Consider the following 6,803-nt stretch of genomic DNA (forward strand, 5'->3'; position numbering starts at 1 on the left):
TAGGCTCCAGGCTCTGAGCTGTCAGTACAGAGCCTGATGCGGGGCTCAAACCCACAAACCACGAGATCATGACCTGAGCCGAAGTCGGAACCGACTGAGCCACCCAGGCGCCCGCCTCCTGTTCATTTTTTAATGACTTCAAAAATTGAGGCATAAAGCGTATGGTTATGTACAATTCGATGAATTTTTATATCTGTATACATCACTGACATTATTCTAGAACATCTCCAGCACCTTTGTCCCATCCATACCTAGCCTGCTCCCAGGTTACCACTATTCTGATCTTTATCCGCACAGGTTATTTTGCCTGTCTTTGAACTTGATTTATAGATGGAATCCTATAGGTATTTTCTTATTTCTTTTGCTCAAAATTATGTCTGTGTAACTCATGCATACCGTTGTGTGAGTAGCAATTGTTCATTATTTTGTAATTGCTCTGCGGTTTTCATTTTGTGAATACACCATAATTTACTTACCCATTCTCCTAGTGGTGGCCCAGATGATTCTCTAAACAGGCTAAGTAAAAGCAATTTTCCCCATTGCCCTCTGTGCATTTGCCCTGTCTGTAAACACCTTCTCTGATCCCTGGTGCCCTGCAGGTCACCTTACGCCCTCTTTTTTCCCCCAACGACAACAAAAAATATTTGCTTTATTAGACTGAAGAAAACCTCAAGGCTTGAACTTGAGCCCTGACCTCTCACCAAAGCTCAGATCTACCTGTCTATCTAAGCCCTGGCCATTGTGTCAAACTCAGTATAGCCAAAATCAGAATCCTCACTTCTGCACCCAAATCCCTTCTCTGCCTGACTTCCTGACAGGGGTCCTTGTCCTTGCTCAGTGTCCTAGAACCTGGGGCACAGGAGGATCTCTAGACAAGGGATGGACCTTTTCTCCCACCAGGGTTGTCTTCCACCCTTCCATCTACCTGTCTGCCTGGCACCCTGTCTCGACTTCCCAGGGGGAAATCTCACATGCCGTAGAGCTCAGAACCCCTGCCTGAGAAGTCATGTCTGTGGCTTATTTTCCCAAAGCTCTTTTGGCGGTTTTAGGATTTCTGAGAACATGGGCAAAGACCCTATGACAGGCGGGCAGTGGCTTCTTTCCTCTTTACCCTGCTCTCGATCACTCCCTCCATGATATATCTTTGATGGCTCTCAGGACCTTCTCTGAGAGCTAAGGATGAGAGAAGAGTGTGGGCTTCTTCGGGGCAGGGACTCCAGCATTCATTTGTTACCCAACCCCCGGCCACGTGACAGGTGTGTGGACGTGTGGCTAGCGTTCCCTGTTTCTGACATTGGTGCCACTCAGTCATTCAAGTCTTAACACTTTGTCTCTCTCTCTCTCCCTCCCATAGTAAATGAGCTACCAATTCCCAAAAGCAATCTTTCTAACATTTCCAATGTCCATTCTAGAATCCTCCAATTCCCATACATACTCTAACCCAGGCTCTTAGCATCTGGATTCTAAACCACTTACAGTAGCTTCTGACCCACTAGTTTCTTCCAACCTGGAATGCGTTGTGCGGATACCATTTCCAGATATTTGGTCCTTAGCCACTGCTTTCTACTCCAACACTGTCCCTTGCTCAAAAATCTTCAGTGCCCACTACTCATGGGTTTAATATCCAGACTCCTCAACTTGTTGTTCTAGACCTTGCATTTTGTTAAAAAAAAAATTAATGTTTACTATTTATTTTTGAGACAGAGAGCACACAGAATCCGAAGCAGCCTCCAGGCCTGAGCTGTCAGAACAGAGCCCGACACAGGGCTCAAACCCATGAAACATGAGATCGTGAACTGAGCTGAAGTCAGATGCTCAACCGACTGAACCACCCAGGTGCCCCTTGACCGTGCATTTCTGATCTGATCTTAGGTGTCTGAACTTTTCTCCCCGCTTCCCATCTGTAAGCCTATACTCTAGATCCCACATGGGCCCTGCACATCCCACTCTCACACCCTCTGCCTTTGCTCACCTCATTCTCCCACCTCCATGAGCCCCCGCCGTCCCTTCTGGACCTGCCCCACTCAGCTCCTCAAGGACCCAGTGACCAGGCTGCTCAGCCACTCAGAGACCTTTCCCACCTGCTTACTGGTTCCAGCCTGCATGTCTCCTCTCCCTGCAGTTTGTCGGTTTCTGGAGCCAGCGCTTATGTGGTCTTCATTCATCTTCGTCCCCAGCATGGAGGTCAGAGCCCTGCACTTGTCAGGTTCTTAGGAAATGTTTGTCACCTCAACTTTTGCTGCATAGGCTGAGCTGGCTTCTTAACCCCCTCCAGGACTTGCAGCCTTGGCCCTATGACCCCAGTGGGGGGCTTCTCCTGCATGGATCCCCCCAAGACTGAGCAGGCTCTGGGCAGGTGCCAAGAGAACTCTTTGGACTCTCCCTCCAGATTTCCATCCCAGGTCATGTCGGGAACTATACTTATGTGACTGTGCCCTGTGTTCAGTTTGGCTCATGAGACAGGGAAGGTTCCCTCTTGAGACTTGACTTTTGCAGCCAAATTCCCCTCAATGTGTTTTCAAACCTAAGCAGATGCCAGTTTTAAGAACTAAAGCAAGGTCGTCAGGGAAACAGGGCTTCCAGGAGTAACGGAAGTGCTGAGTCTTCTCTGTGCAAATGATCTGCAGTGCCGATCAAGTCCCGGGGACTGGTGACGGTGGCCCTGCAGTCCCTGTCCCCTGACTCTTCCCAAGCTCCCCTCTGCCGCATTTCCATGTCACCCAATGCAGAGGCAGCAGAAGGACAACAGTGTGTGCTGAGGGGACATGTTTGCCCGGCTGTCAAACAGCTGTCACATCTGCCCTTGGGAATGGACCTTCTGGGAGCCCAAGCTGTCATTCCTGCTGACACCACACGTGGACCAGCTTTGCTGGTGAGCTTGTGCTTTCTCTGGAGGTCTCAATGTCACCTCACCTGAAGCGTCATTATACTTCATCTCTTCTCCCAAAGATGCTGTTCCTGTCCCCAACTTGGGGGCATCTCCCCAACCTCTTCTTTGTGCAATAGGTCCCAGTTGATCAGACCAAGGTAGATCTCCAGCTCCACTTGCCCAGCCAGAGCCCTTTCTCTGCGAATCTGGGAATTGGGGGAGACTCCAGTGGCCCCTAGAACTGAGGACTTCTAACTGGGGGCTGGAGAGGCATCCGGCATGTTGGCCCAAGAAGCAGAAAAAGCCGGTCTGTAGAAAAAGACAAGCAGTTTGCAGAAAGCGAAGCAACAGAGAAGCTGAGAGAAGGGGAGAGCCATGCGGTCCCAAAGAGGGGCTGCCAGAGCCACCGCTTTAGCTTTGCGATAGCCCCCGGGGCTCTTGGACCGCGGTGCCCTTTGCTGTGACAGCAGAGTGGTCTCCCGTTACCACAGAACTAGCCCCCCCCCACCCCCGCCGCGGTTAGCAGTCTCAGAGATCATCCGCGCCAATCTCTTCCACTTACTGTGGGAACTCTGAGGCCCAGAGAGGTGCAGCAAGGTGCCCTCAGCCACACAGCCAGTTTGTAGCAAAGCCAGGGCCACACCCCAGTTTTCTGACTCGGGGTCCAGTGCTCTCTGCTCCCTTTGCTCTGTGGCTCCCTGGGGCCTGTTGCACTCGCAAGGGTGACGGGGTGAGGAAGAAGGAGCAGAGCTCTTGGGGTCAACGAGATCTGGATAGCATCAGCGGTGTGGCTGCAGGTCCGTCACTTCCCCTCTCTGAGACTCACGGTCTCATCTGGGACGCCCCTCTAACAGGGGCATTGTGAGGGTTACATCAGAGTATAGGTAGAAGGTTAATTTTTTTAAGTTTTTTTTTTTTTTTTTAATTTATTTTGAGGGGGGTGCCTGGGTGGCTCAGTCGGTTAAGCATCCGACTTTGGCTCAGGTCATGATCTCATGGTTCGTGGGTTCGAGCCCCGCGTCGGGCTCTGGGTTGACGGCTCAGAGCCTGGAGCCCGCTTCGGATTCTGTGTCTCCCTCTCTCTCTGCCCCTCCCCTGCTTGTGCTCTGTCTCTCTCTCTCAAAAATAAGTAAACTTAAAAAAAATTTTTTTTAATTTATTTTGAGAGATAGGGAGAGGGAGAGAGAGAATCCCAAACAGGCTCCTTGTTGTCAGCACTGAGCCAGACGCGGGGCTCGAACTCACAAACTGTGAGATCATAACCGGAGCCGAAATCAAGAGTCAGATGCTTAACTGACTGAGCCACCCAGGAGAAGTTAATTTTTCAGTAAAAACTGCAGGGACAATGACAACAGTGACGGCAGAATGGCCTTTCCTAGGTTCAAAGGCCTTCAATTCCCAGTCCCAGTTTCCTGCTACCTTGACTGACTCCGGTCACGATGAATGTGGATCTACATTTATTTAAAAAATAAACAAATGACTTACCCTGTTTTGAGAGGAGGAAGGATGTGTATATTAGGAGGCCAAACAATAGGGAAATATAAGAACGGTAAGGGGTTGGGATGGGCTCCTCCAGAGGAAAGAACAGGCAGGTCCTTGTGACACAGCCTGTCAGGCCTGTAACCTCAGCGTGTGACTCCCACAGGTAACAGGTGCGCGGCCCCAGGGCCCGACTGGAGCAGTCACCAGAGAGGCCCGTGGCTGAGACATGGGGTGGCAATTAGGTGGGCGGGGCCGGGCCCAGGAGGAGGCCAGGCCGTGTCGTCCGTTCCCACCCCTGCCGTGGGGCCCAGCTCGGCGCTGACTGCTACCGCCACAGTTGGGAGCTCAGAGCAGTCTCTCTCCGACTCACCAGGTCTGGTTATGCCCATTTCCGTGCCGGTTGGCTACCCACCCGCTTTCCTAAGCGGGCCACCCTGACTGGCCCCAGGGGCTCCTAGAGCCTCCCTGCACCCCCTCCCCCCCAGTATTTCAGAGGTGATCTGTCCTCCTACGTTTGTGATCAAGGTGACTCTTTGGTACTTCTCTCCGTGTTAAAACAAACACAACAAAGCACGTTCAATCTTCAGAATTGAGATGAAAGAACGAGCGAATGCCAGACCCTGATTCCAACAGTAGGAAACCCAGAAGGTGGAGAAGCGCGCCCTCAGCAGGCGATGGAAGGATGTTTAATGGCAGTTCTGCCCACGTGCCACTTTAATATGGATATCAGCTTCCCAAAGGGGTGGCCAAGAAGGGCTCTGTTCTGTTGTGTTTTTTATGAGTGATGAGTCTGTGGGGAGATGAGCAACTCCAGTGACAGTCTACGTGGCATGATATTTCTGAGGGGCAATCTGGTGACACTATCAGAAGCCTTAAAAGACAAGAGGAAAAAAATAGGGAAGGGTGCCAAGATTTAACTACAAGGGTATCATGGAGTCACTTATTCTATTTTTTTTTTAACATTTATTTTATTCTCGGAGAGAACATGAGCAGAGTTGATGAGCAGAGGGAGAGAGAGAGAAAGAGAATCTTAAGCAGGCTCCATGCTCAGTGAGAAGCCCAATGCGGGGGCTCAGTCCCGTGACCCTGGGATCATGACCTGAGCCAAAACCAAGAGTCATACGCTACACCAACTGAGCCCAGGCGCCCTATGGAGTCAGTTATAATATGTACTTAAAAATCAGAAACAATATGGGGCGCCTGGGTGGCTCAGTCGGTTGAGCGTCCGACTTCAGCTCAGGTCACGATCTTGCAGTCTGTGAGTTCGAGCCCCGCGTCGGGCTCTGGGCTGATGGCTTGGAGCCTGGAGCCTGCTTCCGATTCTGTGTCTCCCTCTCTCTCTGCCCCTCCCCCGTTCATGCTCTGTCTCTCTCTGTCTCAAAAATAAATTTAAAAAAAAGTTAAAAAAAATTTTAAGAAAAAAATCAGAAACAATATAAATGGATACCAACTAGTTAAAGAAATTACGGCGCACTCATAAAGTGGAATGCTCTACTGAAATTAAGAATAACATGGGGTGCCTGCATGGCTCAGTCGGTTGAGTGCCCGATTTCGGTTCAGGTCATGATCTCACACTTTGTGGGTTTGAGCCCCGCAGTGGGCTCTGTGCCGGCAGCTCGGAGCCTGGAGCCTGCTGTCTCCTTCTCTCTCTGCCCCTGCCCTGCTCGCACTCTGTCTCTTTCTCTCTTTCTCTCTCTCTCTCAAAAATAAAACATTAAAAAAAAAAAGAATAATATAGTTGGGGCACCTGGGTGGCTTAGTTAAGGATCCGATTTTGGCTCAGGTGGTGATCTCCCGTTTCATGAGTTTGAGCCCTGCATCAGGCTCTGCACCGACTGTGCAGAGCCTGCTTGGAATTCTCTCTCTTCCTCTCTCTCTGCCCCTCCCTACTTGTGCTCTCTCTCTCTCAAAAAAAATAAACTTAAAAAAAGAACAAAAGTATATTGTTGAAATATATTAATGCCATCAAGAGATATTAATGATATAATGTTAATTGAAAAACAGCAAATTATGAAATGGTATTAGAGTATAATCCCATTGCTGGTAAGAATGTGTGTGTGAGGTATGTCCGTCCACACATGTGCGTAGAGGCATGCATGAATGAAAAGACTTAGAAGGATGTACACAAGAATAAGAGCAGTGGTTTTCTCTGCATAGAAGGATTATGACAAACTTTTCTGTCATTCTTTGTGCTTACCTGTAATCTCTGTTTCTACAAGGAACTTGCATAATTTGTATAATAAAAAATAAGACTCTTTAGGATGGAAGCAAGGTCAATAGAGACCTCCTAAAATTTCTTCTGATGGAAGGCACCTTTGACCCTTCTATTTCCTAGGAGTGACCAGTGAAGACATGCCCCAGGGCCTTTGCACTTACAAACATTCCCTCCCATTTCCTCAGCTATCCACATGCCTGGCTCCCTCACCTCAAAAGTACCTTCTCAGTGACACGT

Source organism: Panthera uncia, chromosome F1, assembly GCF_023721935.1.
Source record: "Panthera uncia isolate 11264 chromosome F1, Puncia_PCG_1.0, whole genome shotgun sequence".
In the NCBI taxonomy this organism is placed as follows: Eukaryota; Metazoa; Chordata; class Mammalia; order Carnivora; family Felidae; genus Panthera; species Panthera uncia.